A 25,239-nucleotide genomic window follows, 5' to 3' on the forward strand; every position below is an offset into this window, starting at 1 on the left:
AGACAGAAATTCTGTACTGCAATCTTCATTGTACCACTTAATCTGTATAAATAAATATATTAAATTTCAGAAATAAAGGGCAATTTATAATCTAATCCTGTGGTTTTTAAACTTTTCATAAAAAATAAATGGAATCATTTTGTTTTCAAATGAAATGATTTCTCAATCTCTAATTATAAAAAGGTAAAAACATAACTGCACTGCTGAAGTGGAAGCCCTGTCTGTTCTAGCTCCCCTAACAAATATTTCTAAAACACACTAGAAACCTGAAGAATACAGACTGTCTATTTCAAGAATCTAATTCTGTGCCCTCAAAGAGCAGAAAATTGAAGCTAAGAAGTAGTTAAATGACTTGCTAAAAGTAAGAATTTTTTTAAAAGGGTCTGAATCAGAAGAAGAACGCAAGCTTTCAGATTTCAAATACAGTTTTTGTGATTATCACCCACAACTGCTCCTTGTAAACCTCATTTAAAAAATATATATATATATAGTTGTGAAAAGTTTAGAGGTAACTGGGGCCCTTTGAGATGGTCAAGTCCAGTGGTTTCTTAATTTTTTAAGGGTGGGGGAAGGATACAGCAGTGGAACCTTCTTCTATATAAAAGGAATACAATAGACATCCTCAGCTGAGGAAGAGGTGGGGCCATGTGTGGAAGCTAGAGCTTTGCCTATTCAGTGTCCACCACCCTGACCCTGCACCAGACGCAGAGGCACCGCACTGGAGCACAGTTTCATAATGATTGTCTTGGTCAAACTGATTTTATATATGAGAATATTCAGGTGCAGATAGGTAAACCGACTTACAGAAGGCTCCAAAGGTGGAAAAATGCTCACGTGTTTAGCAAAGAACACTTGTAGAAAATAGAAGGATTCCCACCTTCACTCAGAGATGGACGAATTGGTGGTGAAGCCAATGGGCCAAATGTCTCTAAATCAAATCATCCAGTTCGGGATTGAGCCCTCAGCAACCAACAACATTTCTCCAGATGAAAGATGTCTGATTCTTCCACTGACAATCAAATCAAACAAGATTATAAAATCTCACTCTTCTCTTCTGGACATTTAATTAGTTCATCCTGATAATGTAACTTCTAAATATACATTTTAATTTCCCAGTTAAACTGTTAAAAATCTACCTAAAACAAAAACTCTGAAAGACGAATATATTGTATCTAATGTGGCTTGAAAATTAAATTCAAATTAACATAAAAGAGGCTTTAAAATGAGAAAAAAATTTGCAATTTACCATTAAGCAGGCTGTTTAATTCCAACATGTAAAATAATAAACTAAGATATTTATTTTTTGCTTCCCATACTTTTATCTGTATTCGCTTTGGTGATTTTAATCTCTATCTTGGATTTGAAAATTCTTGATCATAGTCTCTCCTGGCTACACAGGTAACACACTACTAGCAGAAGCTATGTTTGACTTATCCTGTCACTATGGTAACCACTTACACATTTAATACTTATTAAATAAATGTACAAAGGGGATAGACCCAAGCTTCTCCTTCTTGGCCCTAAAATTCTTACTACCCCTCCTATAAAGGCAGGAGCCTCCTCTGTAGGACAGAGTGTAAATATATCTCCTGAGAAGGATTCCCCAACTAGGGCTGTCTTTACAGCATGCTTTTAGATGTTTTTATGGGACATTTCAATAAAAGGATCAAGGACCTAAGCTTCCCAGTATGGTGGGAGATGTGATGGGCATGGGAGGATGCTCACTTGGGAGGATGAGATGTTAAAGACACTAACAGTGAAAAGGACAGGGCAAGATGAAGGGCGATTTGGAAACAGGACCACAGAGATGTGTCATCTACTACCCACTGTCATCTAAGTGATACTTACTTGAAAGAAACATTTCTACAGTTAAATTCTATAATGGGGGTTATTTAAATGAAGCACACATATACTCAATGAGTAGATCACATAATTTTTAGAGATTCAGAGTGCAGTAGCATTTTCAGAGTACTTTTTACATCAATAACTAGTATTTATAAATTCCTGTGTGATAAATAAGTATGTGGAATTATTTCCATTTTGCTTTTAGACTTACTACAGCTTAACCTATTCACTGCACTGATACAGAGTAATTTTTCTAATGAATAAAAATGATAATGTACAACCTTGTTAAAGATTCTTTAATTTCACCATCACCAGATTTATGAACATTTAGGCCTATGTGTCAGGCCCCATTTCTTAACAGGTTTTTCATCAACACCTTACATTTCGGTTATATTGCATTACCCAGAGGTCAGGAAATGTTCTTTCACACATCCACATCTTTATTAGGTCCTGTGTCCTCTGAGGAGAAACCTTCTCCCCACTTTCACATCCTTCCATTTTACAGCCTAACCACTAATCCTTCTCTAAACACCTTCTAATGCTTTCCAACCTCACCAGCTACCCCAGGATTTTAACTTCTCTCTTCTGCAACTGTCCTCCACTGTATATTGTATCCAATATTCAAGTGAAGTATGAGTCCTCATTTACAGGTCTGTGGGCTCTCTAGATTACAAAGTGTTTGGATTCAGTAACCTTGTCCTTTAATCACTGTTGCTGCTAGAGTTCCTTTCATTAGGACCTGATACATAGTAACCACACAATAAATACTTGCTGAATGAATGAATGAATGAATAGCCAAGGCAAACTTCACAGCCAAGGCTTCCCCAACCCAGCTCAGTATTCTTTCTGTTATATCAAAGAGACTCTGCCCCATGAAATAATAGACCCTGCACATTTTAAAAAATGTATACAATTATTAGGAACTATTATTAGAACAGAGACTAGCACTACTGTTCTCATAGTTATGTCACGAAAGTAGTGTATTAAAGCTCGTTCTGTTTTGTTGTTTATACAAATCAGCTATGTCTGTCACCAGTTTAAATATTAGTAATTTAGAAAACAAAAGTTATTGATTTATCTACTCATCAGAAAACATTATGACTGATCTATTTACAAACCTCTTTTGTCAGTTTATATACCAACTGGAAAAGATGGGTGTACAGTCGACTCTGAGATTATAATTGCCTGCAAAATAAATAAGAGAGAATTTTAATACCTCCAAATGGACTTCAAACCTGTATTTAATTCTAACTTTATTTTTTAATTATAAACAATATATAACAGATTTCAAATTGAAGACATCATTCCTGGAGAATTAAAAATAGGGTGGACCCTACAGATTATCATATTCAGTGAAGTATGTCAGACTGAGAAAGGCAAATATCAAATTCTATCACTTATATGTGGAATGTAAACAAACAAAAAAATGATACAAATGAACTTATTTACAAACCAGAAATAGACTCACGACATAGAAAAGTAACTATGGTTACCCAAGGGGAAAGGGGGAATGGAAGAGATATGTTAGGAGTTCAGGATTAACAGATATACACTATTATATATGAAACAGATAACCAACAAGGACCTACTGTATAGCACAGGGAATTATATTCAGTATTTTACAATAACCTATAATTGAAAAGAATCTAAAAACAATGTATATGTATATGTATATGTATATGTATATGTATATGTATATGTATATGTATATAACTGAGTAACTTTGCTGTACACCTGAAACTAATATTACAAATCAAATGTACTTCAGTAAAAAGAAATAAATAAAATTTTAGAATAGATAGATAAGTAGGGAGATAAATAGACAGACAGGCAGACAGTCTGGCTAAAACTATAACACAAGGTGGAAATAACTCTTCAGGAGCCAGAGAGGCTGCAGCACACACTCAGGATAGGAGACTGCAGAGGCGGACTCTGCTGCTAAGGCTGCAGCTCCTGCAGTAACAGTAAGGGTCATTGCTCATTACGGCAGCTGTACCTAGGGGTCTTTGGCAAAGGAAGTGGTAAGGCCATAATGTTCATGTTTTTATTCATTCATTCAATTCAATATCAAGACTTTAGACTAGAGCATGTCAGTAACTAACATGTGTCCTGTGACACTTACCTAGAAATAACCATAATACGATGAAAGCCTACAGATGCACATGCCACATATCAGGGTCAAAAGGAAGTCTGTAGTGGGTGCTTATTTCAGAGTTGTTCCAATACATACAGGAACTATTTCTGTATGAAATATTTTAGCCCAACTTTTAAAAATAGCTCCACAGGAAGAATGTCAAAAGTACTAAAGTTTTAAGTAGTAATCCAAGATAGGCAAATGGTAAATATACTAAAGAAATTAGTATCAATAGCTTATTTATGAATCATATTGATTCATTTGAATCATAATAATGTTCTCTCTGGTAAAATGGAGAAATGGAGGTATTATTGAGGCATCTCATAGAAAGAGGATAATCCTAGTTTATTGGTTGGAGTTGATAGACTTAAATACTGGTATACTATTTAATGACAATCTGAAATAAAATTTACCTTCTGTGTATGAGTCTGCATTGATATATGCAACCTCTCTCTCCTGGAGTGTTTTCACATTCTACTGTAGTTGAAGCAAAGCAGTCACTTAACTCACAGGGTTTACAATTGTGGAAATACAAGCAAAACAAACAAATTAATTCAGTAAAAGAGTGGTTTGCAGATACCATTATAAATCAAACACCTATGCTTTTGACCATAATTTTAAGAAAATGTTATTAACTGGTTGATAATATTAATGCAATTAAAACAAGAAAGAAAAATATTAGTGATGCTGTAGCCACTGTTCATAGCAACAGCAGGGAGACCCAGAGGAAAACTTCCCCTTAACCCCTGTACCATAATATAAAGGGGGAAGGCTCATAGATGCTCAGCATCACCCTGGATCTACTGGAAGAGGACTGCTCAAAGTAAGGCATGGAAATCTGTATTTTTAAAAGTTGTCCCTGGCAATCCTTACAGACATTAAAGTATGAGATCCCTTGATGTTGGGGATCCATGTAACTTTATCATATTAAAAGTGAGTAAGTTGGTAATTTGATTTATCAAGAATTTTTTGAAAGAGAAGATATTGATGAAAAAGAAAAATATAGGAGGGGAGGATAGAGAAAAATCTAGAGGGAGAGAAGACTGGCTATTAGGACAAAGACAAGACATTTCTAACACATACATGCACACACGCACACACATTCTAGAAAAATACAGCAGAAGAATAATGCCATCACAAACATGGGAATATGCAGAGAGAACTCTTTTCTTCTCTCTGTTTCTCTCTTTTTCTCTAGCTTGCTACCTTATAAAAGCAGTTACAGTAAAAACATTTGAAGCTATGAGTGGTCATCCCACAAATGAGAATTCTCACCTCTGCACTTGGCCACACAGGATAGATGACAGCTGATTCTGCTACAGAGTTTCCATTATGACAGAGCTACAGTAGAAATAAAAAAGATTCCTTAACTACATGTAAAGGTAAATGTGCTGCTGAATATGATCAAGAAGCTAGTAGAAAATGGGAAACAATATTCAAATTGTCTTTTAACCCACATGAATTTAAATTAATGCAAGGCATATTATCTTGTATCTTGGATTTATTTTATCGGTATTTTAAGCTGCTTAAATTATAGAAAGACACATGTATTTCTATATACATGCATTCACAAGAAATTATATATTTCTAAAAATAAATGACCTTAATGAATAAGATCTGATTCATCTAAATAAGTGTATTATGAAATGCATGTTAATAACACCAACATAATTATAAGACTTTGCCATATAAATGGATCAAATGTGATACAAGTAACTGTCATTTTATTCCCATACTTATTTGATTCATATTATTATTTTAAAGTATGCAGAAATGAGTCAGAAAGAAAGCATTTTAAAAACCAGACACAATAATAAGAAAGATATGACATTGTTTAAATCAATTCTATAAAATTTGGACTCATAAATGATGAACAAAACAGATGATAGTCACAGGAAAGTGCTCTTTGTTGCACCTGCCTTTAAAAAAACATACAAGCCTACATTGAACATGTAAGAACTTAGAGTTACTGGACAGAGAGCCTAAGGGAAGAAGATGAAAGAAGGGGGTCTATGAGAGACACTTTAAAATAAAGCATTAAGAGCCAGTGACAAATGAAAATTAATCATAATTGAATTAAAAATACATCCTTGAAATTTTAGAGAAATTCAATTTACAAAATCATTGTATTATACTTCCCAACCAGGCACTTTTGTAAATGGTAAACTATACCTATGGTTACAATTTAGTGTGGAATCCATAAAGGAGAAACTATAATCAGAGTATAGTCATCTTAAAAGAGCATGTTGTTTTCCTGGATAGAGGAAATCCAAGGAAACTGTAAAAACTTGAAAATTAATGCCAAGGATCTATATCAGATTTTCAATAAGCTAATTCACTTGTCAGAAGCAGCTTCCTACGTTTGACTATTTTCTGAGCTTGCAGATTTTACTTACTTATCACAAAACAAATATAAATAGAAAATAAAATATTTTAAAAATAATGAAAAAATTGGTTTGTGCTTAGTAATTAAGAGGTTGTTCTGTTTTGCCAAACTGATGTAAAAGCAAAAACAAACTCTATTTCTTAAATTTTCTTGTTTTTATCCAAATTAAAACAGTATCAGGTAATGGAACACATCTGTGATTACACTGAGTTACATGTTGACCAAGAAGATACGTTTACTGTCTTAGTTACCTCAGCCCATTTGTGGAACCCAAATTTTTCTGCATCTCAGCTGGCAAAAATGGCAGTTCTTCTTGGTCTCCAGCCTGTAATCATTGTTAACATACTGGTTAGGTACATCTGCCTAAAAACAAAGGAAAATTCACTGAAGTCACTTTCTGTCATCACTTGCCAAGGAAACATTATTTACCTCTACTAATCAGTTTTCCAAAATTCTGGACAACTTCTTATAAATCAGCAGTTCCACTGATTAGGTCAATACCTCCAAATACCCAGAAGTCCTGATGATCTCCCAGAATAACACATCTGTCTGGAAAGAAGACATTCAAAAGAATGACAACTTAGAATATATAATAAAGAGCAGTAATTAATGTTTTTAAATTAAACTTCCTCCTGCTTGAGTTTCCTCCATAGAAAACCATCAAGGTAGTGTCTCCTTTTAGAATTTACCTTTTATTCCCCACATTTCATTATATCACAACAACCAGGAAAAAAATATTGAGTTGATTAAGATATATCTTCTCTTACTCCTGTAATCTTTGTAAAAACAAAATGTTTTAAGACATTTTAAAAAATTCACCAAATCACCAAGTTTCACAGATCCTCAGGTAGTTCTGATTACATCGTAAATACTTGTGATTTTCTTGACGTTCTGAACATGCATTTTAACCTTCCTAGAATTTCACAAAGGGAACAATTACTTCACATAGAGCATTATGTCTAACAAATTCCTTCCAATGTTTTATTATAAGTCTCAGAAGTACAGAAAACTGTTTAATAGGATGAGAAATTCCCATATGCCCCACCACCTAAATTCATTGTTAATACTGTTGAACTATTTGCAAGTGAGTTGCGCAAATCATTACAGTTCTCTCCTATGTATTTAAGAATGCACCTTAAGGTGAAATAAAAAAAAAATCAGTATTTTATATTTTTCCTCCCTCATAGCTCTATTGTTGGTATTTATTTAAACTTAAAAATTATTACTCAACGTGAAAAAGAATCTTGTTCTTAGCAATTTTTTTTTTAAAAAATTGTGTATTTGTCCACTTAGAGCTCAAATCAATTAAGGGATATAAGCCCCAGGTGCTTTTTTTTCATATTTTGACCAGGGAAAATTTCTGTTTCTGACTTTTCTCTTAAACTGTTACTGAAGCTACATGCTCTGTTTTCCTTGTGTCTGTATGTGTCTGTTTATAAATCACATTTTTCATTGTGTACCTCTAGAGGGTATTAATACATGAGATAATAAAGTCCCCTATGTTAAAGGAACTCCGTTCTAATTGAGTTAAATAAATACTTTTTAAATAATTCTTATAAAATAACTGAACTTCTAATACCTTAAGAGTTCTGAAATTTTAATACAAGCTTCTTTCAGAACTTATAAAATACTTGCAGAATCCAAATTCACATTGCTAAGGCAAATCATTAACCAACAAGGCTCATTCAAACATTTTAGTTTAATAAAAAACAGCTATCTCCTCTCTGATTCATCAGTGTGAAGTTTCCCTTTCCCTCTACAATTCAAGCCAGTCAGACTAAAGTTCTGATCATGCCATGTTGTTTCCCAGCCCTGCACAAGCTGTCGTCTGCAGCTGGCGTTTACTGCCTGTCTTGATTCCGTGGAAATCTTACTGTTTGTGTAAAATTAAGCTCAATGAGCACATGTTCTGTGGTCATGCCTCCTTAATACCAGGGCTGTCCGGGGTTAGTAACAGTAACGACTATGATGGTAAGCGCACGGGGCCATGTAGCAGTTATGCATTCACCACTGTGACCATCTAACCCACCCCCACAGAAGTGACCGGTGAACTTCGCTCCTTTCCCCCTTCTCTCCTACTCCTTCCCTTAAGTTAACCTAGTATTTTGCATGCAGTGTTTTGACAGTTATCTGAAACACTGTTTTAAACCGTCAGTTGAAAAGGGAAGACAAATTGTTACACCTGGCCCAGAGGATGAGAGGGGTGGGGAGTGGCTCAGAGGAAGCCGAACAGGACGCGCGGCCTCGAATCACAACACAGCCCCGTTCCTTCCCGAGTTTTGCAGCAGGGAAAGCAGAGGCCTGGGGCCCGGACAGCATCGGGGCCTTCGTGGGAGGCCGAGGGAGGGACGGAGACCCGCGCAGGGTTGGGGAGGGGCCAGCAGGGACTCACCGTCTGTGCAGCGGCTCCTGATCCACAGCTGGGCGGGCGGCGGTGGCGGTTGAGGCTGCGGTGCCGGCTGAGGGGGCTGAGGCGGCGGAGACGGCTGCTGGAAGGACTTGAGGGACTCGAAGGCCTTCGCCAGCTTTTCCAGGGAGACCATGGCGGCCTCCCGCCACGCGGGGACAGCCCCCCGAGTCCCCGGGCAGACCGGCGGCTCCGGTCAGCAGCGGTGGCAGTGAACAGGGCTCGGGGCTGCCAGCAGTTGCGGACCCCAAGCGCGCGGCCATCTTGGAGCCGTCCCGTCAGTCCCCGCGGCCCTGCGTCCTGCCACGCTCCGCCGGTGGGGCGGGGCCGGGCCGCGGGATTGACAGCCGGAGGCAGCGGCCTCCACCAATGGCTGCCTCGCTCGCCCCTTGGGCTTAATAAGCCGCCACGGCTGCTGGAGTCACTGCGTTCTTCCCGGCGAGGGGCGGGGGTTACTGCACATAGATCTGGAGGGCGGTTTGGGGGCTGGTTGCAAGGCATGGCGAGGAGGGTGGGGAGGGCTGGTGACTTGAGATTGAGGGTCTCTCTCAGCGAGGGGCGTCCCCGGATGACGCATAGCATGTGGCAGGGAGGCCGGGCAGTGGGCTGGGAGCCCGAGACCCCCGCGGGGCGCTTGCCCACCCCGCGACGCGGGCGGTGGGCTGGCTAGCCTGACAGCCTGCTATAATATGCTGACTGTTACATATTTGGCCTTACCCTTGTTAGTAGCCTCAAATCACTCCTTGTTCACCTTCAGGATCATTACCATAGATATACTACTTACAATCCTCGTTCTTAACTATGTTCCCTCATGCTACAGGGTCATACACATGCTATTCTCAATCTTAGAAATAATCTTTTACACATCAATCCCCTACTCCCCTCAAGAGATTTGCCTAATTTCAATCACTCTCATTGCTCAGCTAATTTTTGAATTCATAAAGCCCATTACATTAACATAATTCCTTAACACCATGTAATTCTCCTTTATCACAATTATTAAAGTATACTTTATAATAACATAAAAACTCTTCCATGCATGAAGGAAGATATTAAACAATTAAGTTCACTGTATAAAGTTGTAAGTACATATACTGTATATTATGAAAAATGTTAAGGAATTACATACTATAGTTAAATTCATTCATAATTTTTCATAGAAATATAGAAATATTTATTCCAAGTTGGATCATCACTATATGTGTGTGTGTATATATGTATATATCTTTCATCCTTCATTCACATTATAAGTTCTGATAAAATATTGCCAACAATTAACTTTTATACCAAGAAAGGAAAGAAGGAAAGAGGAAGGAAGGAAGGAAAGAAGGAAATGGATTGGTTTTAGAACACTTGAGATTGAGACATATTAGATAAATACTCAGATCTGTACATTTGTATATGATAATTATTTTCCTGAAATTATATAAAAACACATAAAGAAAACTGAAAGCTAAATATAAAATTATTTACAACCCAAATTTGAGGTTAATTTATATCTTCAATTGATATGTATTATTTTAAATTTAATATTACACTGTTCCATTGCTATAATCAAATTCATAAACCGAAAACTATATATGATATAAAATCCTCTCACCATTTATACCATCTCTGAAAGCATTTTTGAAGTAGAATATTTTATCTTTAAAGTTTTTATCATTAGAAAGGCTTTGAATATTTTAACACTATTAGATTAAATTTACTTCATCGTATTACTTTTTCCAATACGTGAGAATTACTTATATGTTTTTGATTCATTCTTTAAGTAGTTTGTTAATATTGTGTAGTAAGTGAATTCATGGAATATTGTTATAGAGTTAGACATTTTTATTTGAAAATGTCATCTTTTGTAGTATAATAATAAGGCCATTATTGTAGGAATGTGAAGGAGTTAGACATTGCTTTTAGTAAAACCATCACTCTAAAGGGCATATTGGCAATAGCAGCATGTGGTTAAGATCATGTCAATTTTTTGTAAATCTTTAACAAATTCTGAAATCACTCTGGTTGCTTACAAATTTATAAAACACAATTACTTACAGGAAGAACAAGGCTATAGTCACTGCATGACAAAGGAATGCTGCTTAATAAATAAGTGAGAAGAATTAAGTTTAATTCAAGGAAAGCAGCATTCTTAAAATATTTTCAATTGATTCAAGAAACAGAGATTTTATGATTATTTATTTAGCAGAGTTTATATAGATATTTGTGTGTGTGTGTGTGTCTGTGTGTGTATCCTTCATCTCTGTATCAATTCAAATAAGATTTTGCCAAAAAATAAATTTTAGAGCCAAAAATACCAATCAAAAAGAAAGAAAAGAAGAGGGAAGGGAAGCAGGAAAGCAATTTAACATCAAAAAATTTCATCATTATTTAGAGTAAAGATGTATATCAACTAAACTTTTGTATTGTGACCTCCACATTCCACTAAAACTTACGCCATTTGCCTACAAATATAAGCTTTTATTTGCTTCTACAATAAATAACACATAAATTTAATGAAACTGCAGCTCAAAAGACGGAAATAGCATTAGAAATTCAGTCATCCAGTGCAGTAGCTAAAGCATGGGTATGACCTGACTCTAAGCAATCAGAGAACAACCAAGAAAATGTGCCAAACTGTTGGATACCCAGATTTGTCCCCAGGGCAGGGAAATAGGCCTATCAAGATAAGTAAAAGAATATACCATGTTTAAAGCTTTATTATAATGCAATATAGATATATATCTATATCTATTTCAAAATGTTAAATTTAAAAATGGACCAGAAAAAAAATAAAATTACTTCTATAGAGAAAACAAAGAATAGCCTTGTCTTCTTTTATTAAAGACTGACTAGCCACAAAATATTATGGAAATAGCTATAAAGATTTGAGAAAAATATTATAATTCTATAATTGTGTTACCATTAAGGTTGTTATGTTTGTACTTAAACCAAAGTAATACCAAGACATTCAAAGAATCAGAAGGAATGGTAACTATATATTTATCCTAAAAAATAATAATAAATACTAAGAAAAGGATACATTTTTTAAAATTTAAGAAGTAAGATATGATTATATAAATGCTATGTTACAGGGTATTGAATCTACAGGTAGACAAAATAAGGATCACATCTATTTTGAAAATATTTCAAGATAAATGCCAATAAATAAAAATAATTCTTAAAATGATACTTCCGTCTAACTTGTTTGATTTTGCAAGTGCATTTTACTTTATATCAATTTGCATTATTAATTATTATATGCTTAATAACACAGATATAATTAAAAGAAAATTATAAAAAAGTTGAGATAGCAAAAATAAATTTCTTTTCTAATATTTACAAATGAAAGATTTAACAGTGAATTTTTATCAATCATAAGTCTTACTATTTTCAGTAAAACATAAAATTATAATGGAGAAAAAAGTAAGCAAAAAATGATTCAAATAAAAATGTTAAGCAGAATAATCGTTTATAACATTTGCCATCTACCTCTGCTTGGTACTATAACCAACCACAAGCCACTGTAGCCGCTGATCTCCAACACTCCCTGAAAGTTCACAGTGGAGATCAGGAATGGGGCACTTTGTGCTGTGGGAAAACTGTCAAAATAGAGCTTCAGATAGATGTTTTCAGGAGAAGATTTTATAAGCCCCAATTCTTGCATCTCCTTATATCTAGAAGAGCACTAAATTCATTAATGGTGACGTCTGCTCCTCATAACTGGCAAAATAACTCAATGTGTGTTTGACTGCACATACTCCCCTTCACTAAAATTACATATATAATATTGAGTTTCCCCCTGCCTCTTCAGAAAAGGTCCTCAGAGCCATCTGAGGTGCTGTCTCCTAGATTATAGTCCTCATTTTGCCCCAAATAAAACTTAATCCACAACTCTCATGTTATACAATTTATTTTCAGTAAACAGCATGTATATTAAAATAGTTCAAAACATTGATGTCACAATTGGTGAAAAGATACCTCTGCCTATATAATTTCAAATTGAAATAAATAAACTGGGCCACCATGATAAAGAATCTGTGTAAGGAGACATTTTCAGCATGATGAAGGGAAGATAAATCACTCTAAGCTTAAAACTATGCATCTGGACAAATTAGCAGTTGTAGAGTAATAACCAAATATACTTCTAGAAATAAAAAGGATGAGAAAAAATTTACACCCAGACATCTTCACAGAGAGAATTTCTGGAGGATGTACTTCAGCCCAGTCTGCTTGATGATCCACAAACTGGTGCAACACAGAGGGGAAGGAGAGACCATAGAAAGAAGCAGAGCCCTGCAGCTTAGTGGGCGGCAGGTTTCATCAGCAAGATAACTTACTTATGAGACTTTTCTTGAGCAGCCACAAGAGTCTCCCTGCAACCCCACCAGAATCTTTAAAGTTTATATAGAAGCCTTAAAATACTGTCTGGATGGTCTCGGCAACAAGCACATTACTGTCTCAAGGCTGAGTAATTGGTGGGGCTTCTGCAGGGAAGGCAAGCCAACACATTCCAGTAGTCATGTCCTCTTGATGATCCCTTCAAGACTGATTCCTATCAGGTATAATTAGTGGGGAAAAAGAAGAAAAGGGAAACAGAGTTAATGACTTCTTGGATATGTAATACATTTTAAAATTTCTGTGCAAAATTTATGATTACAATAATGAGTATATTTTTAATGATACCATTCTGGAAGTCTCTATATCAAAGATTAAATTTAGTTAATTATGGGCTTGTGAGTAATAATTTTTCTGTTTCTAAATTTCATAAACTATATTATTCACTAAAAATTTTTAAGAATTTAATTTCAAAGTTAAAATCATTTCAAATATATAAATAAAGAGATATAAGAATGGTTATTTTAATAGAAAAATGACAGTGTGGAGCATTAAAAATAATGTAACAACATCAGTAAAGCTGAGTAATTATATTTCTTATGGTTTTCACAAATAAAAATTTACTTTATTAATAATTATATTTACAGTCTTTTAAAACCATAAGGGATTCTCAATATAGAATGTCTAATGTTCATAGAGCAAAATTGTATGCATAATTTGATTCTAGGACAAAAACATACATATATATAATATACACACACATAACTAATACCCAGGAATTGCAAACAATAAAGAATGTTTAATTCTTTATTTGTTACATTACAGTAAGATTTGATTATAGTTTTTATTTGCATTTCTAAATTATGAAACATTTGATACATACAGGTTATGATTATAAAATATATATCCATTACTCTACCACCCAAACTGAGAAATAAAACTTGACATTTCCAATATATTTACCCTTGCTCTTTTATGTTGCTTAAAACTAAAACTGATATAACTACATTTTATAGAAATAGGTATTTTTTTCTGGTGTTTCTTTTTCTATATTTTTATTTTCAATAATTTTTGCAGCATGTTTAAGTGTTCCTCTTGCAAATATCCTAGAGAGTCCCCCCAAATATCAGAGAATTTATGCATTTTAATATCTTTTAATAGGAAAATTGACTCAATTTAGGCTTATCCATATGTATTATTGACTAATTTATTTATGACTTTATTTTGTTTTCCACATATAACTTTGTTCATTAATTTTCATTTTTTTGAGTGACTTTCTTTTGTTTTTCCTTCAGATGTGTTTTTCAGGCATTAAACACCTCATTCGTTATACCACTGAAGATAATTTCATTTATTTCATACTTGTATAATATTTTGGCTATTTCTAGAATTTAAAATTCAGGATGACTTTTCTACAAAACATAAATTTCAAGAAGCTGTCTTCTTTAATCTAGTTTTGCCAATATTATATAAAAAACAACCTGTTTATTTTTTTTCTGATATTTATTATTCTATCCTACACAAGGATAGTTAAATATTTTCTAATTATTTTTTTTATATATTTTCTACTTTATATCAAGAAAATAGACATGTTAACTGTTTTTTATATTATAAGTACATTATGGTATTTTGCTCCATCTTTGGAAATTTGTTTCTGCTATTTAAAGGATTTCTAGTCCATATTTTGACTTTGTTCACTTTAGTTTTTGATATAGCACCAAAGGCATGATCAACAAAAGGAATAATTTCTAAGCTGAACTTTTTAAAAAAATTACAATTTGTTTTCTTTCCAAAAGACAGTGTCAAAAGAATGATAAGATGCCACAGATTGGGAGGATGTATTTGCAAAAGATATATCTGATAAAAACTATTAGCCAAAATATACAAAGAATTCTAAAAAGCTCAACAATAGAACATTAAACAACCTGATTTAAAAAATGAGCAAATTACCTGAGCAGATACCTCACCAAAGAAGATAACAGATAGCAAGCAAACATACGAAAAAATGTTCAGCATTATATGCCATTAGGAAACTACAAATTAAAACAAGAAGATACTACTACATACCTATTAGACTAACCAAATCTAGAACACTGACAACACCAAACATCCTGCCAAGATGTAGAGCAACAGGAACTCTTACTTATTGCTGATGGAAATACAAAATTATTAAAACAGTTTGGAAGGTATTTTGGCAGTTTCTTACAAAACTAAATGTGCTCTTAGCATAAAATCCTTCAAGTCTACTCTTTGCAGTTTACCTATAAGAGCTGAAAACTATGTCCACATGAGAACCTACACAAGGATATTTAAATCAGGTTTGTTTGTAATTATCAAAACATGGAAGCAACAAAAATATCCTTCAGTAGGAGAATGGATAAACCATAGTACAATCAGACAATGGATTATTATACAGTGTTGAAAGAAATGAGCTATTAAGCCATAAAAATATAATATAGATTCTTAAATGTATAATGATAAGTGAAAGAAGCCAATACACAAAGGCTATGTATTATATGATTCCAACCACATGATATATTGGGAAAAACAGTACTATGGAGATAATAAAAAGATGAAAAATTGCTAAGTGTTATGAGGAAGGGAAGACTGATTAGGTAAAGCACAGTGGATTTTTAGGGCAGTGAAACAATTGTGTGTGGTACTGTAATAGAGGATAAATACCATTGTACACTTGTCCAGACACATAGAGTACTCAACACCAAGAGTGAGTCCAAAGGTAATTATGAGTGATTATAAAGTGCCAGTGTAGATAAGTATATATTTATATATGCTGCTGGGTCCTACAGATCCCAGGACATGGGCTTTCTCTGGGAAGAATGATTGTTGCATCAGGGTCTTGATCCTCTCATATATGTAGATATAGGATAGACTGATAAAAAAAGAATGTCTGGATATTGAGAAACTCAAAATTAAAGTGAGAAGATTTACAATAATAAAAACTAACTAATCCCTTGAAGATTTCTAGATTAACTAGACAAAAAATGTACAGAGAGGATTTTCCTATAGAGTTCCCAAACTTTGTCTAACAATTTGTACACCTCACAGAATATATATTTTTAAACGTACATATAAAAATGACAAAAAATATCTATGTAGTAGGTCAGAAAGGAAGCGTCCACAAATTTCATGATGCTAAAGTTGTACTATTTTCATAAAAATAAGTAAGATAAAATTTAAACAACAAAAATGGCTAATTGTCTGGCTAACTTAAATTTATGAACCTTCTTTTTGAAATTAACTAAAACATGTACTTTATTATTAAAGCCCTTAATGTGCTTTTATTTTTATCCTATTTACCTCTCTTTCTTCACTACGGAATATCCTGAGATTTTAAAATGCATTCTCCTGCTTTTCTTTATAATTTCTTGAACACACTTATATATCAATAAAATGATATCATTTAGTTTAAGTTGCCACTTATATTTATTAAATGTTATATTGTTGTTCAATTTCCCCTGAAACATTCTCTTTACTACAATTTTTATATTTAGAATTATTAATTTTTATAAAACTGAAATTTTTAGAAAGCAACTTAAAAATTACTCCATTAATCCATTTTCCAAAAAGTGGATATTTGAGTTATTTACAATGTTTGATTACTATAAGCAATGATGTTATGAACATACTTGTGTATTTATCCTGGTACACACTGAACACAGGCAGAAGTTTGAAGGTAACTTAGGAAAGATATTGCTAGAATTCGTGTGTTGACACCTTTAATTTATAAGGATATTATAATTTTCTGAATTTAATGTAAAAGAGGAGAACAAATCTGACTCTCTATTAGATCTGTTCCTTTAGCTTTGACCACTGTGCCCTGTTTCCTAGGCTTAGTCTTGCTAGCTTTGTACTCACATAAAGATAACAAGCTGTAGAATAGAGAATAACATTTGTTTGTTGGAGGTTTACAGGGACACCATGAACTGACCCACATAGACATCTGCAAGAACAAAGAATTTCTTCAGCAAGATGTTTGCAACAACCAACCATACACTCTTCCTTGTTTTTTGTTTGTTTGTTGTTGTTGTTTGTTTTTGTTTTTGTTTTGTATAAAAGAAGTCTGTATTGTGACTGGATCTGGATGGTTCTCCAAGACATTAGTCGCCCATCCTCTCGGTCTGCCAGCTTTCCAGACAAAGTCGCTATTCCTTGCCCCAACACCACATCTCTTGTACTTAAAGTTTAAAGTTTAAACTTAAAGTTTCACGTTTGGGTAAGTGTTTTTCTATCTTTTCTGCTAAGTGTTACTGTCTAATATTTATGGCTGGAATTTACACTCACCTTAATTTCTTCAAGAATAACTTGACTATCATTGGCTGTGCCTTTTTCCATATAAACTTTAGAGTAAGTTTGTTGAGTACCATTCAAACTTCTGCCAGCATTTAATCATAAAGATTAAATCTGTGAATCACTTTGGTAAGATTTTATATGGTTAAAATATAGGCTTTCCATATTCATGAAGAAGCTATATTTCTCCAGTTACTTTTGTATCTTTAATGTATTTCCACAGAGTCTTTTTTTTTCTGATGGCACGCAAGACTTTTATTTGGTGAATTTCTTTTCTTCATATTTTCTGTGGTTAAAATTGTATCTGTTTATTGCATTTCAAACATTTTGTTTCTAGGCATAGAAATACACCTGATATTTAGTCTCTGAAAACTACTCTTTTTACACCTATCTTTTTTTTTTAACATAAACAGTTTAGATTATTTCTTTCAGATTCTAGTAAATAATACATTTGACTCTGTTTCTTACTAAGTTCTTAAGTACCACCCTAACAATGATGAATGGAAGAGGTCATAGAGGATATTGTTACCTTGTTTCTAATTTTGAAGTTAATGTGTTTACCTTTTTGTATTAATCACAATTGTTTACTTTGGGTGTTTTTTTTTTCAGATATTCTTTGTCAGAATAAAGAAGTTCTTTCATTTCTTGTTTTCTAAGAGCTTTTTATCAGGACTAGTATTGGACTTTAATCACGTACTTTCTCTGCATCCTCTGAAATGATCAATTGCTTTTCCCCTTGTAGTTTTGTAATCTATTAATGTGCCATACTACATTAATTTATTGTATACAGGCAAACTAATTTCCATTGTTGGAATAATCCCATTTATATTTACAGGTCAATTTTGCCTACAGATTCATATTTTTCTACTGTATTTACCTATATTTGTTCTGTTATTTTGTGTGATAGTAAATATGAGACAGTTTATGCTTTAAGAATTAAATATGCAATGCTGAATCTCACTTTTTTCATAAGGGGTACATGAGCTCAAACTATTTAAATTGTGAGTTATGAACAAGTCACACTTAACCTGTGATGAAAGAGTCATGGTGAAAAAATTCCCACTATAAAACTATGTAAATTGAATGCTAGGTCCTTGTTTCACCTAATCCACATAACTGGATATTTACATTTGCTTTTCTCACAGGAGGGTACATCCTTCTTTAATTTTATATTTATATATAATGTGCTGGAAGGAGCATATACTTGTCAGAGATTTTATAGTTACTAATAATTTAATCTAATTTTAAAAGGGTCCATGTCAAAGTGTACCAAATAACTGCTTCCAGAGATTTGGGGTGTGACTATAATCACTGAAAATACACAGTTAATTTATGCCAAATGACTTTCTATTATTAATGTACATATGTACATGAAAAGGTTGTTTTAGTAAATTTAGTACATTATACAAGGACTAACAATAAAAAGGTCCCTAAACATTTAACTTTTCATTAGTAATATATTTATGTGTGATCATTGTTTTAATCACATAATACTATTTATTGCTCATACATGATATGCCAACATCATGAAAGACATAGCTCTAAGGACTAGAGGTGTATAATATAAAATAAGAGTGTGCTTTATTTTAAGGAGTTAACAATTACATATTAATGGCTTTAAGTCTAGCATATATTTCTTTCTCTTAGTGGCCTTGAATTTTTATATTTACGTTGCCTATTTGTCATTTTTTGAGCCAACTCAGATGAAACACAAACACAACTCTAAAAAATTACCTAAACACACAGACACAACTTTTTTTTTAAATCAAGAAGCAACTCCATCACTGTCTTCTATGTTTATGTAAACTGGTTAACTACACATGGAGCTTACAGGGCCTTCTGAGGAGAATAATTTGCCTATACTTTGATGATCACTTAAGAAATTGTCATGGATACATTTGGTAGAATACAATCATTTATATTATTACATTTATACCATGATGTTTTCACTGTTTCTGCCTTTGTTGCTTGGTTCTTAAATTATAGTTAAATAATGATGAAGCCTCTGTTTCCTTAAAACAGAGAACACATATTTATACTCCTGTAAATATTTTTAAATACAAGATCTATAAAGAAAAACACATCTGTTATTGCAATCACTATAAAACACAGATTCATTTGTGTCTGTCAGCTATGGGTCTGCAACAAAACATCCTAAAACTTAGAGGCTTATAAAGATAAATATTCTTATGCACTGACTAATTGTTCAGCTGGGGTTCTACCTCAAACTGCTGACCCACTGGGCCAGCTCTGCTTAGACCTCTGATGCCGTCACTTTTGTTTAGTTCCAGGACATAGGTTCAGTTCAGGTCTAATCTTAAGTGCCTTTGATTTGTTTGAGACCAATCAGCCTACTCAGCATGTCTTCATGGTAGAGGTAGAGTACAAAAGAGAAAGCCCAGTGCATAAGCACATTTCAAGCCTTGGCTTGCATCACATCATATCTACTGATAGCCTATGGGCCAAAGCATGTTACAAGTTCAAGCCCAAAAGTAAGAGAAGATAAATACTCCCCATGTGGAAATATAATGCCAAAGGATATTCTAATACGCACCATAACCTTCTGTGACCTCCACTCAAAATTTCCCCACTGAAAATTAGAAGCTTAATTATAATGGTTAGTAATTTTAAAAAAGATCTTTTTTAGAAAAAGGTCTCTATATTAATGCTTTCTATATCACTGACATTTAACACAGTGCTGGTCACGTTTTAGGCACTCTCTAAATGTTTACTGGCTAGCTGTCTGGGTGACCTGGTGTCAGACACATAGACATGTTATCAATATAATAGTGTCCAACTAAAAGAAAGTTGCATTATTGTACCAAGAACTGGATTGTCTTGCCCACGCAGCTTTTAAAAAATATGCATATAAAATATAATATACACTATAATTCTCTCAATTCACAATATGAAACACAACAATGAAGGTAATATTCCCACTGGATATTCCCCATTGACATTCTCAGATGTATTAACTCTCCTGGAAGAAGTTGCATTAATTATTAGATATTTAATTAATGGTGTAAACACAATATGAAAATTCACTTTGATTTGCATTGTCATTTAGAATCACTAATCAACTGAGAAATATAAACAATCATGGCAGGAGACTGAAACTTCAGCATTGAGGGGCTTTTAAAACATGCGTGACATCATTAGATGAACATATAGTCTCGATTACAGAATGTGAAATTCCATTAAATTACCCCATAAGAGTCAATGCCCAGAGGACCATTTTTGATCAGGGTAGAATAACTCATTTTCTAGGACCTTAGGTTGGAATATTTCATATTTTAATGAAAAGTCATATCATGAATACTCTTTATTCCTTCACTGTAAAAGGCAGGAACTGTTATTCCCCTTCAGTGAGTATAACAGTTGCTTGAAAAAATAAACAGACTTTGGATTTAAAAGCTAGAAAAATTCTTTGTTTTTGTATGTTTGTTTTGTTTTTGTGATTTAGATTCCACATATGAGAGATCTCATATGGAATTTTTCTTTCTCTTTCTGGCTTACTTCATTTAGTAAGACATTCTCCAGGAGCATCCATGCTGCTGCAAATTGCATTATGTTGTCAGTTTTTATGGCTGAATAGAATTCCATTGTATAAGTATACCACATCTTCTTTATCCAGTCACCTGTTGATGGACATTCAGGCTGTTTCCATGTTTTGGCTTTTGTAAATAGTGCTGCTATGAACATTGGGGTGCAGGTGTCATCCTGAAGTAGATTTCCTTCTGGATACAAGCACAGGAGTGGGTTTCCTGGGTCATATGGTAAGTCTATTCCTAGTCTTTTGAGGAATCTCCACACTGTTTTCCATAGTGGCTGCACCAAACAGGACAGAAATAGACTCACAGACAGAGAATACAGACTTGTGGTTACCAGGGGGGTGGAGGGTGGGAAGGGATAGACTGGGATTTTAAAATTGTAGAATAGATAAACAAGATTATACTATATAGCACAGGGAAATATACAGAAAATGTTATGATAACTCACAGAGAAAAAAATGTGACAATGAGTGTGTATATGTCCATGAATGACTGAAAAATTGTGCTGAACACTGGAATTTGAACATTGTAAAATGATTATAAATCAATAAAAAATGTTAAAAAATAAAAAAACTAGAAAAATTCTGTAATTTTTAATTATTTTGCCAGTTTTTTTCTTTATAATTATTAGCAGTAAAAATCACAAAGTCACTTGGGATATATGTCCCCACCTTTTTTTTTAGTATCGGCTAAATGAGCTAACCCTGCCAATAACACATTATCTTTGCCCACAGCAGGCATGTGTGTGTGTGCCCCCCCACACACAACACAATATATCCACACGTCCTCCTTACTACTATTTATTGTAGTATAAAATCTCCTACGTTTAGGACCAAAGTCATTGTTTTGTACTCTATATCTCTGATGAAAACACAGGAATGAATTCTTCACTGCCTCTCCTATGAAAGAGTCAAATACTTGCACTGCTTTGTAACTACTGACTACTTGTCTTTCACTATCTTAATAAGACCACATACTCCCAACATCAGGCACTGTGGTTTGAACCTCAGTCTATATACCATGTACATAACAAGACCTAGCCCAGATTTGTTTAAAATCTGTTTTCTGCAATAGGGCCATAGGTTTGATTGAAATAGTCTCTTGCAAAGTCTCCTTTGATATTTCTTTAAAATGAATTTCTAATTCCTCAGTTGCTTTAGTTATGATTAGGTTTGCAAACACAAATGAATTTGGAACACACCATAATCAACATTTGTATGACTGAATCATAGAAATATGTGCACAATTGGTAAAATATATACCACAGTGGTCGGGGTAAGTAGTCAGTTGTATTACAAAAAACAATAATAATATAAAACAGGCACATGAAAAGTTCAGTAAATTATATAAAAAGTTTATTTATGATCTATATAATTTTTCTTACTTTATCTGGGTAATTTTCTAGTTTTATCTATCAAATGATAGGATTAAAAAAGATAATTTTGAAATTTCTCTTCATTTCCAAGAAAAATATAGTAGAACTTTAAAAATCTATATATTAAAGGCTTTTGCATTTATTTATACACAGTTCCTACGTGTTTCTGGCTAGAAGTAGAAATTACTAGCTTAAATGTGTGTTGGTTTCCACTGTTCATTAGCTAAAATTGAAGTAAATAAGTATTAAAAATAATAACTATTAAAAACTCAAAGCACTGAAGTTTCTTCCAACTAATTTTATCAGAGCAGCAGTTACATAAGATTCAAATCTATGTTTATAATTTTCTTGGTAGTACATGAACTTCAGAATTCCACGTAATAGAATTTGTAAGCTATCCACCTCTTTGTCTGTATGTGTCATGAATATTAAATTATTAATATATTATCTTAGAAGTCAGAAGTAAGGATTTATTTAACAGATGATTATTGAAATGTTTATGTAAATTTTGTGTACTGTACTGTAAAAATTTGAAATCTACAATCATAGACTATAGAACAAGCAGATATACACAAGAAAAGTTAAGCCCACACTGTTTCAAGAGCCTTCTATTTTTAAAATGTATTAAATATTTATTTTCACAGATTGATGTGTTTAGGCAAATCGCTTTAAAATATGTTGTCACAATTACTTTGGAAACAACAATAATTTTTATCATTATCCTAATTTTCAGTGTATATTCACATGTGATTCCAACAACTATGACACTGAGTTGCTGAAGCAAAATCAAACATTTTAGAAATAAAGAAATTAAAGTACAGGAAAGTTAATTGACTTGCAGCAATTGTTTGCACTGTCATCTTGGCTAAGCTAGAATAGTTTACAAGAATCCCCTATCCTGTATGATACTTTGTTAACTGGCTCAAATAAGAAATTCTTTGTACAAATTTTGGAAGAGGAAAATAAAGTAGCTCATCTGAAATCTGTTATTTTAGAGGTACAAGTAACAAACAAAGAGATACATGTGGATTCTAGCTAGTTCTTGCTGTCTTTGTCTCCACACCCACATCATCTTCCCAAATGAAAATCTTGCTGACCAAGAGCCACTGAGACCCAACAGATAAGTGGAGACAGCAGCTTTCCATAATCTTTTCCACCAGATCTCCTTTGCAGACCCACTTGGGCAGCCCAAACTGATTTATTTCAGAGGGTTGATTATTGTCTTTTCTCTGATCCTCCAATTCTCACTTTTAGAAATTTATGACCCCAGCAATACACACAATTTGGGGAAGTGCTATCACATATCTAACCCTTAATTGCATAATACTCATATTTCTTTTCATTTTCAGATTGAATCTGACTGAGACATAACTTTGATGAGATCACACTGCTATTAAATGTCAGTATTGAAAATCAAATATTTCTTATTATTTTTCAATCTTGAAAGAAAGAATATTTCCAAAAAAAAAAAAGAGGAGTTGTTACGTTATGTATTTACTAAAAAAGAAGTTGGAAGCAAGGAATAAGAGGTTTCAAGAGAGACAGAAGTGAGAAAAAATGAGATAATCTAGCAGGAGAGAATAATTCATGCTTAAGAATATTTTCATGGTAGCCAACACTAACTACCAGGTGGCTGGTTATATCAGAAAATACTGTTATAATTGAGAACATGGAAAAGTTTCAAAGCTTCATGCCCTTAACTTTCATTGAAGATAAAAATGTCCTGATTTTGTATATAGGCTTGATATCCTCATGTGTGTGTGTGTATGTTTATGTATGTGTGTGTATGTATACACAAACACACACACATAAATATATTCCCAAATTTCAGTGGATTAAACAACAAAGATTTAGAATTTACTCTAGCAAAGTCTGTATCCAGATAAGAAGCAAGATGAACTGTTCCACAACCAGCAACTCAGTGATTCAGAACAAGGAAAGTACCACCATCTTCAAGCAACATCATATGGAGCTTACTGCCTCCTGATGGTCATCTCAGAAAAAGAGGCACCTGCAGAGCCATTGCTGATTTTTCCATGCTTTGTGACAAAACTTATACATGTAAATTTGATCCATGGCCATTGGACAAAGCTAATTACATGACTTTAATTATCTTCAAGTGGATAAATAATATAGTCTTGCTGGTGAACAGAAAGGATACTAATGAACACTGATAATATTTTTTCCATAAAGCTTAATATTTGAAGAAATTGACTTTGGCATAGGGCTTTATGATATTGGGCATATGAGTTAAATTATCTGTTCCTCAATTTTCTCATTAAGAAAATGGAAGGCAGTAATATTCCAGTATTAGAACAATTAGGGAATCAAATGCAGGCATATAGCACTCAATAATATTAGACATTATCAAAATCATCATTATCATTATCATCATTTTCTATATCTCTAGTCTTTGACAACATGTATCACTGAGGCTGATAGATTTTGACAAAAAAAAAATATTAGAGTTGAAAAGAATTTTAGTAATTACGTACACTGGTCCTGTCCTTTCATTTATGAGAAAAGAGATGTCCATCATTTAAGTGACCTTCCTGGGCCCAAATCTCCTTAACAGCAAAATTGGAAACAGATGTCTAAGTCCAGTGTCCTTTGTTCTCAAGATAGGGAAATTAGAACTTTCTATCAAGCATAGACTGAAGATATCCAACTCTTTTGTATATTGCTAAATCTGTTCCATGTTATCTTTGCTCATTTTACTCCATCGATTAATTGACATTCTGTAATTAATTAAAATCTTCCCAAAGGTGAAAGCTTAATGATTTTATAAGCATGGCAGAAATATGTTGATATAGTAAAGCACTTATTGCCTGAGCAAATGCATTTTCCAATTTCTAAGAACTAGTCACCCAAGGAAATTTTGCTTACTGTGCTAAAAATTAGGGATTTTCA

The sequence above is a fragment of the Vicugna pacos genome, unplaced genomic scaffold (genome assembly GCF_048564905.1).
Source record: "Vicugna pacos unplaced genomic scaffold, VicPac4 scaffold_20, whole genome shotgun sequence".
Classification (NCBI taxonomy): domain Eukaryota; kingdom Metazoa; phylum Chordata; class Mammalia; order Artiodactyla; family Camelidae; genus Vicugna; species Vicugna pacos.